The 10,148-nt window shown below is 39.0% G+C and overlaps 1 pseudogene; it reads left to right on the top strand.

Moving 5' to 3' along the window:
- The first annotated feature begins 2,419 nt into the window (after positions 1 to 2,419).
- On the top strand, positions 2,420 to 9,889 carry LOC110307713 (annotated as a pseudogene).
- Positions 9,890 to 10,148: the final 259 nt, after the last annotated feature.

Here is a 10,148-nt window from a genome sequence, read left to right as displayed (position 1 = left end):
CAGCACCCACATTGGGCAGGTCACAACTTCCTGTAACTCCTGCTCCAGAAAAACCCATCTCTGGCCTCAATGAGTAATGGCACTCAAGTATGCATATCCCAACACACACACACACACACACACACACACACAGAGAGAGAGAGAGAGAGAGAGAGACAGAGACAGAGACAGACACAGAGACACAGAGACACAGAGAGACATGTAGAGAGCAAAATGAAAAGGAATTCATGAAAAAATATTGCCTATTTATGTTAGAGTCCAAAATTGTAGCCATAGCTCCCAGACAATACCAATGAAAACAATAAATAGCTAAGTGACTTTGTAGGAGCCACTTCTGTGTGGATCAACTCGTGTTGGTCACAGACTCCTTACAAATCTAAAGTAACCAACAAACAGGTTGTCTCCCTGCATCATCAAAAAGACTTATAGTGGCTTACAGCTTTCAAAGATTAGGGCCTACCTCCAGCATCCTTACTTCATAACAGAACATACGCAGCTTCTTGAAGATGATTGTGTGTAAACATTTCCTCACTTTATCCCCCAAATGGCGGAGTATTGCTAGTAGTCCAAAGCAGTACACACAGTGCCTGAGACATGCAGTTGGAAAAGACAGCCAGTGGGCCAGTTCAGAAAGGTGAGCATGGCTCTAGTATGCAGGGTCCCTTGGAAGCGGTGAAATGCTGTCCTCCAGACAAAATCCAACGCTTCCCTGGAATATGAAAGCAAGCATTTGGGTAAGTATACATATTTACATAAAATTAAAGTAAATTTGCCAAAGTTGTAGAAACAGGAACAAAATATTATTTTAATTTGGTTTTGAAATATATTATTCCTCAACATATGAGCCTCCAGAGACACTTGAAAACAACCAGAATCATTGTTTGAACAGTAATCCTGAACTTTTCTGACAAAGCAAACAAAATTTCTCAACAGGTGTGCATTAAGGCTCTTTAACAAATGGCAAACTGCTTCATACAGATGTCACCTTGCTCTCTGAGAAAACAGAGACAAAGGATATAGACAGTGAAAGAATAAATAGATAACCGGTAGGCAATAAAGAGATGGGGTTAAGTGCTTAACACATTGCTTAAGGATCAAAGTTCATGTGAACTCTTAAGGCAGCAGGTGTAACTGAGTCAGCTCTCTTGGTCTACAGGAAAATAAAGCAAGGAACCCAATTGTTCCAAGTCACATCATCATTTACATAAGAAACATGCACATTCAATACAGAAGGCTGATATGAAAAGCTGATTAATTTATTTGGGTGCGCTTGCCTATCTTTTCATATTTATTTATTTATGTCCTTCATGAAGTCAGTATTTCTCCATTAATGATGAAAGGAGTTCAAATGGGATGCTTTCCCTGAGCCTTACCATCACCAATACCCTTGGAAAAGCCCAAAAGAAGTTTTCATGAACTCACTCAGCTGTGCAAGCGAACTTTTATCGTGTAGTTGATAAAATATATTGTCAAATTATGTTTTAAATATATTGTAAGCTTACTTGTATAAGTTCAATTGTTTTATGTCAATCAATGTGATTACCTACAGATTTTTATTTAGAACTGTAGACATCTAATATAGCCTTTATTTATACAGGTCTTTTTGCAAGTACTATCTTTCACTAATCTAGTCAACAGATAAGTTTATATTTATTTTTACTGTGATGCGACTAGAAAACTTAGGATCCATTCAGTACAAGATGAACATGAATCTCAAAGTTAGGCCCCTTGTTTCCTCTTGAAAGTCAGAACTAGAACATACCCACTGAATGTCCACTCCAAATTAGCAGGTAGCTGGCAATCAGCCTAGACAAAGCATAGAAAAGTGAAGATAAAAGAGTTTTTATTGACTAAAATGACACAGAAAATTTTAAGTTTGAAAGGATAAAATATTTTGCTTTCTTCAAAATGTTACACAAGCAAAAAGTTTTTACTAGAAAATTGTTTGACAAGTAGAATTGGAGTAATATGTATCCATAAATAGTCTAGAAATAGTTTTTAATGAGATATGGCTTTTCTTTACCATTAATTCATCAAATACATATGTAAAATAATTTATATCTCATATATATTTGATTTGTGTAGAACTACAGAGGCAGAAGAAGTATATTACTGTGCTCTTTGACCCCTAGAAGTTCACATAGCATTAACTCCCCCACAGTAGGCTCATTTAATTTCAAAGTTTGAAATTGTGTTCCAAAATTTAAGGAGGTTTGTTAAGTAAAGCAGTTTAACAGGAGCCTAGGAATCCAGTCTGTTTGTGAGTTGTTGCTCTTTATGTTCCATGTGAGTGGGTCTGGGGCTCTGCAGATTCCAGACTGGTTAACTTGTGTAAGAATACTTTTTCTCATCCCTAAGGTAGACTCTCTTACAGAAGCAAAGCAGAGAAGAAAGGATGTACTCATTACTTAGAGAAATCATGGCGGCAGAGCATTTCACTGAGGCAGCAGGAGTCAAGGAGATAAGCAGTCCCATTCCTCCTCTGAAGCAGTGAGAACTCCTGTCAGAACAGTCTAGGCCATAACCCATAAGACACCTCCTCCCACCTTCCACAGTATGCTCCTGTCACCCACTTCGTCCAACTAGGCTCCACCCACAAAAACTTCCACCACCGCCCAAAACAGCATCAGTGTTTTCGCTTGGGGTCTTAAGTGCATACAATTTTCTCCATGATGGCAGTTCCTTTCCTCTTATCTTTTCTTAAATCTAGACAGAACTCTGCTCGCAAGCCACCCATTCTGTAACTGAAGCACTAAGCCATCCTCTAAACTTAGATCAAAGTATGTTTTGTCACCCTCACACCAACACACAGTACAGTGGGTTTTAATATCTATTTCAAGATGAAATGGTTCCATGGATAATGGCGTTGGTCATCAAGACTGATATCCTGAGTTGGATCCCCAAGATTCACAAGGCAGAAAGAGAGAAATAATCCTGACCTCTGACCTTCACATACTTTACTTATACACAGACAGACACAAGAAAATACAACACAGTTTTCTTTCTGGAAAAGTATTAATTGAGGCAGTGTAGCAGATAAACTCTTATATCCATATAGCTGAAAGCAATAGTTCCTTTAGTTTCTTTGATGAAGCCCAAAACAGGTTTTCCTAATTGTCAGGCTCTCCTTCATGAATGAGTCAGTCAGGTTTCCACATTCCATTTTATGGCTGGGCCAGTTCTATATGTGTTCATTATGAAAAAGAGAAAGGGTTTTATTGCTGTCTTAGGGTTTTATTGCTGTGATGAAACACCATGACCAAAAAGCAAGTTAGGGAGAAAAGGGCATACGCTGCCAGATCACAATCCATCATTGGAAGAAGTCAGGACAGGAACTCATACAGGCCTGGAACCTGGAGGGAGGAGCTGATGCAGAGGTTATGGAGGCATGCTGCTTACTGGCTTGCTTGCCCTGGCTTCCCACCTTGAGCTGAGCCCTCCAACATTGATCATTAATTGAGAAAAGGTTTCATAGCTGGATTCTGTGAAGGCATTTTCTCAACTGAGGCTCCTTTCTCTGTGGTGACTAGCTTGAGTCAAGGAGACACACAAAACCAGCCAGTACAGAGAGGCTTTGTATGTCATGGCTGTTGCTGTGACACAGGGCTTCTGCTCAGCAGCCATCAGCATGGGACACATACATCACCCTATCTTTTACAAGAAGACTGGAGGAGTAGTCAGGCATGCACCTCAAAAGAAGGGGGATGGGGAACAGTTCTCCAGCATGACTAGAGGCAGGCTCTGGGGTTTTGTCCTCATCTAAGCAGAGCCTGGTACACAGCTGATGAGGGAATGACAAGCAAGAGATCTTAAGTGTCTTAGCAAGCAGGTAGAACACTCTGTAAGCCAGAAGCCCGTAAAGAAGATGGAGGGCTTCTGAAAGTATATGGTTGATTATAGAGGTAGAAGTTGGGTGGTCTGCAAGGATTAGAAGTTTTAAAGTGTTCTTCACAGGATAAAGTACCAGGGGAGAAAATCATATCCTTGAGTGTTATGTAGAAAAAAACAAACAAACAAAAATCATGTAGATTTTATGTGCTCTACCAAACTTTTCTAGTTCACTGTTAAATATTATTTTATTATTGTTGTTTAACTGGGATTTCTAACAACAAATAATACCTAAGTTTAACTGGGTTTATATTTAATTTTTAAATTGGATTTACTAACTAAGATCCTCATGAGTGAATTTCAACTAATCCCTCATCTACCCAGCTTTGGTGATATCAGGTAGAAGGAGATTCCTCATTTATTCTTTCTCTACTATAGAAAAAGAAGTTAACTTTTCAGATAAAAAATTCACACCAGGAGCTGTAGAGATAGCTTAATAATTAAGAGCACTGAAGGATCTTCTAGAGGACCTGGATTCTATTCCCAACTCCAACAAGGCAGCTAACAACTGCCTATAACCCCAGTTTCCAGGATTCATGATGCCCTCCTCTGGCATCCACAGACACTAGTCATGCACATGGCACACATAGGTACTTGCAGGCAAAACATCCACATACTCAAGATAAAAATACATTTTAAAATCCAAAATTAACTCAAAATAATGAAAACTCAAATATTTTAGGAAAAGCCAGTTATTTGTGTTGCTTATCATGTAAAATCTGTGACACCGACCACAACCACTGACCAGAAAAAAAATTCCAAGTAATAGATTAAGTAATATATTTACTTAATTCTATTGATTCTTACTTATAATAATTTAAAAGAAAAGACTAAGACAAACAATTAGGCATATAATGGCAAGAAGTTGCTATTCAGGAAAATGAAAGGAGTTTGTAATACAATAATATCTGTTTCATTTTGTCTCCAGAGGTTTCTTCCACACTGTAGTGAGGTGGTTGAGTTTGTCAGGGAGGACTAGAGTAAATCTTCCTTATACATACCTTTCAGGAAAGACATGGGCTGGATTAGAGTGAAAGGCAGCAGTGTCCAGAACAGGAAGAGGAGAAGATGGTAAGGAGGAACTCACAAGTTCTTGAACTACCTGCAGGAGCCTGTCAGGGAGGCTGTTCTCAGTTGCTAGAGGCATGAAACACCCTGGACCTGGAATTATAAAGGATGGTGAACAGTCCCTCATGGATGGTGGGAAATGAAGCCCGGCCCTTCACAAGAGAACAATGTGCCCTTAACCATCAAGTTTTCTATCTCTCTAGTCCTAATTCACAAGTTCAAAGAATAGCTCTCAAAACTTGCCTTACCCCGTCTGTGCCTGAAGCTGATGCTGTGACACAACACCCAAGCAAATCCTTTGCCACACTGCTACATACCCAAATACTGCCAGGAGAGAGCTGGTCTCCCAGGAGTGCCAACACATCTGTGAGCACACACTTCAGTTCAAATTCTGAGCCCAAGATGGTCCCACCCAGAACCATCAGGACACAGGAAATAAGGAAAAGCCTGGGACTGGATCCTTCTGGTTTCTGTTTGTACCCCGAAGCTAACCCTGTGCCTCAGTTCTCAGTACTCACATTCCTCCCAGAGAGAACTGATTTCCCAGGAGTACTGACACACAGGCTTCCAGGAGGGACAAGTCACAGTCAGAGATATCGAGACCAGCTAACACCAGAGATAACCAGATGGCAAAGGGCAAGGGCAAGAACTTAAACAACAGAAGCCAAGGTTACTTGACATCATCAGAACCCAGTTCTCCAACCAGAGCAAGCTTTGGATACCACAACACCAAAAAAGCAAGACTCTAATTTAAAATCAAATTTAAAATCTAATTTAAAATCAAATCTCATGATGATGATAGAGGACTTTAAGAAGGACATAAATAACTTCCTTAAAGAAATGCAGGAAAACATAGGTAAACAGGTAGAAGTCCTTAAAGAGGAAACACAAAAATTCCCTTAAAGAATTAGAGGAAAATACAACCAAACAGGTGAAGGAATTGAGTAAAACCATTCAGAACCTAAATATGGAAATAGAAACAATAAAGAAATCACAAAGGGAGACAACCCTGGAGATAGAAAACCTAGGAAAGAGATCAGGAATCCTAGATGCAACATCACCGATAGAATATAAGAGATAGAAGAGAGAATCTCAGGTGCATAAGATACCATAGAAAATATTGTACAACAGTTGAAGAAAATGCAATATGTGAAAAGCTCCTAATCCAAAACATCCAGGAAATCCAGGACACAATGAGAAGACCAAACCTAAGGATCATAAGTATAGAAGAGAGTGAAGATTCCCAACATAAAGGGCCAGTAAATATCTACAAAAGTATAGAGAAAAATTCCCTAACCTAAAGAAAGAGATGCACATGAATGTACAAGAAGCCTACAGAACTCCAAATAGACAAGACTAGAAAAGAAATCCCTCCCATCACATAATAATCAGAACACCAAATGCACAAAACAAAGAAAGAATACTAAAAGTGTAAGGGAGAACAGTCAAGTGACATATGAAGACAGAAAATGAGAATTACACTGTTTCACCACTGACTATGAAAGATGAAAAATCCTGGGCAGATGTCATACTCAAGAAAACCTATGAGACCCTAAGAGAACACAAATGCCAGCCCAGGCTACTATCCCCAGCAAAACTCTCAATTACCACAGATGGAGAAACTAAGATAATTTACACAATAACTTTCCATAAATCCAGCCCTACAAAGGATGATAGATAGAAAACAGCAACACAAGGACCGAAACTACATCCTAGAAAAAGCAAGAAAGTAATCTTCTTTCAACAAACCCAAAAGAAGATACCCACACAAACATAAAAATAACATCAAAAATAACAGGAAGCAACAATCACTATTCCTTAATATCTCCTAACATCATTGGATGCAATTTCCTAATAAAAAGACATAGACTAACAGACTGGATCCATAAACAGGACCCAGAATTTTGCTGCATACAGGAAACATACCTCAGTGTCAAAGACAGATACTATCTCAAACTAAAGGGCTAGAAAACAATTTTCCAAGTAAATGGTCCCAAGAAACAAGCTGGAGTAGCCATTCTAATATCAAATAAAATTGGCTTTCAACCAAAAGTTATCAAGAAAGGATAAGGAAAGACACTTCATACTGATCAAAGGAAAAATCTACCAAGATGAACTCTCAATTCTGAACATTTATGCTTCAAATGCAAGAGCACTCACATACATAAAAGAAACTTTACTAAAGCTCAAAGCACACATTGCACTGCACACAATAATAGTGGGAAACTTCAAAACCACACTCTCATCAATGGACAGATTATGTAAACACAAACAAAACAGAGACACAGTGAAACTAATAGAAGTTATGGACCAATTGGATTTAATAGATATCTATAGAACATTTCATCCTAAACCAAAAGAATATATCTTCTTCTCAGCACCTCATGGTACCTTCTCCAAAACTGACCACAACTGATATAAGAAAAACAGACCTCAACAGATATAAGAAGATTGAAATGGTCCAATGAACACTATCAGATCACCACGGACTAACGTTGGTCTTCAATAGCAACAAAAACAACAGAAAGTCCATATACACATGGAAGCTGAACAACACTACTCAATTATAGCCTGGTCAAGGAAGAAATAAGGAAAGAAATTAAAGACTTTAGAATTTAATGAAAATGAAGGTACAGCATATACAAACTTACAGGACACAATGAAAGCAGTGATAAGAGGAAAACTCATAGTTCTGAGAGCCTCCAAAAAGAAAGTGGCCAGAGCATACACTAGCAGCTTGACAGCACAACTGCAAGCCCTAGAACAAAAAGAATCAAATACACTCAAAAGGAGTAGATGGCAGGAAATCATCAAACTCGGAGCTGAAATCAACCAAGTAGAAACAAAAAGAACTATACAAAGAATCAACAAAACCAGGAGCTGGTTCTTTGAGAAAATCAACAAGGTAGATAAACCCTTAGCCAGCCTAACCTGAGGGTACATAGACAGTATCCTAATTAACAAAATCAGATATGAAAAGGGAGATATAACAACAGAAACTGAGGAAATTAAAAAAAAGTACCATTTCAAAAGCCTATACTAAAAAAAAAAAAATTGGAAAATCTGGATGAAATGGATAATTTTCTAGACAGATACCAGGTACCAAAATTAAATCAGAATCAGATAAACCATCTAAACAGAACCATAATCCCTAAGGAAATATAAGCAGTCATCAAATGTCTCCCAACCAAAAATAGCCCAGTACCAGATGGGTTTACTGCAGAATACTATCAGACCTTCAAAGAAGACCTAATCCCACTACTCTTCAAACTATTCCACAAAATAGAAACAGAAGAAACACTATCCAATTCATTCTAAGAAGCCACAGTTATGTTGATACCAAAACCCCACAAAAAAACCAACAAAGAGAACTTCAGACCAATTTCCCTTATGAATATTGGGAATACAAACCGAATCCTAGAACACATCAAAACAATCATTCATCATGATCAAGTAGGCAGAGGTGGTTCAATATATGGAAATCCATCAATGTAATCCAATACATAAACAAACTCAAAGAAAAAAAAAACCCACGTGGCTATTTCATTACATGCTGAAAAAGCATTTGACAAAATTCAACATCCCTTCATGTTAAAAGTCTTGGAAAGATCAGGAATTCAAGACCCATACCTAACAGTAAAAGCAATATACAACAATATATAGCAAGCCAGTAGTCTACCTTCCTGTCTGCCGAGAGTCCCAGAGAAAATGCAAAAGCTACATTGTTATATCGCCTGAGAGTCCTGTAAAATGTAGCACACAAACCAGTTCCCCGCAGATATTGAATTCTTCAGCTTCCAATGCAGAAAATAGAAATCAGCCAGTCGAGAATTCTTTAGCTTTTCCATGGACTTTCCCTTTCGGAAAAGATCGAAGGATTCAGCCTGAGAAAGCAAAGCAGGCAGAAAATCCCCAGACTTTAGAATTGCCTGTCCTGTACTATATAGAAGAACGGCTGAGTATGTGACGTGTGAGAGCACGTGCCTCTAGGTACAGAAAAAGACATCAGGGTTGAAGTAGAAAGATCAAGTGATGAGGAGTTCCATGAGGAAGTGACCCAGCCTGTTAGTGCATCTCAGAGCTCACTGAGTGATCAGCAGACAGTGCCTGGAAGTGAACCAGCTCAAGAGGACCTTCTGATTAGTTTACAGTCTTCCTCTACAGGCTCAGTAGATGAAGGGGTCACTGAAGGACTACCTACACTTCAGAGCACTTCTAGCACCAATGCTCATGCTGCTGCTGCTGATAGTACAGAACGACCAAGTCCAAATGGTCCAGACAGGCCTTTTCAGTGTCCAACCTGTGGTGTTCTCTTCACCTGTATTCAGAATCTAAAACAGCACATGCTTATCCACTCAGGAATTAAGCCATTTCAGTGTGACTGCTATGGAAAAAAGTTTACCAGGGCTTACTCACAAAAACAGGAATGTAAACGCTGTTTCCAGTGCCATATATATAGTGCCACTTTCATTTCCTCCCGGGACTATAAACACTATATGAGGGTTTTCCGGCACATTATCCGCAAGCCTCGGACTTACGAGTTTTGAAAAACACGTGGCATCATGTTCACCAACTCTGGAAATTTAGTCGTGTACCTGAGGAGTCTGAACCATGAAGCATCAGAGCTAGCAAACTACTTCCAGAGCACTGATTTCTTAGTACCGGACTACTTAAACCAGGAGCAAGAAGAAAGAGTCCCTTGTTCAGTTTGATCTTAGAGAACATACTTTTGAAAGCAACTCCTCTGTTCAAATGTCGGATTTCACAGGTCTCCTCAACCCAGAATTGTGAAAGCACTTTGCCCTGGGATCCCTTGGTGGGCTTGCAGTAAATGAGGAGGAACTGCAAAAGCAGACAAAGACCAGTGCTCCTGCTGAGGCTCCCAGAGATGACCCCCACTAAGACAGAGCTGTCTGCTATAACTATTGAGTAATTCTGTGATTGGCCTGGGGTTTGGGTTTTTGGAAAGTACATGTGCGTGGTCTCATATGTTTAAATTGAATTGAATTTTAAAAAAGGGGGTTCCCTTTGTAAACCCTGAAACTGGACGGTTCTTTGTTTTGTTTATTCATAGCTGAGATATTGCTTCTGTATGTGTACATTAAAGTAACATTGAAACAGAATACAAACTTTGATACTTAAGGAAAAGCAGCTGACTTAGAACATGGCAGTTCTTCTTTCCATTGTTAAAA

Source organism: Mus caroli, chromosome 13, assembly GCF_900094665.2.
Source record: "Mus caroli chromosome 13, CAROLI_EIJ_v1.1, whole genome shotgun sequence".
NCBI lineage: Eukaryota > Metazoa > Chordata > Mammalia > Rodentia > Muridae > Mus > Mus caroli.
This window is presented reverse-complemented; position numbering and strand designations above follow the sequence as displayed.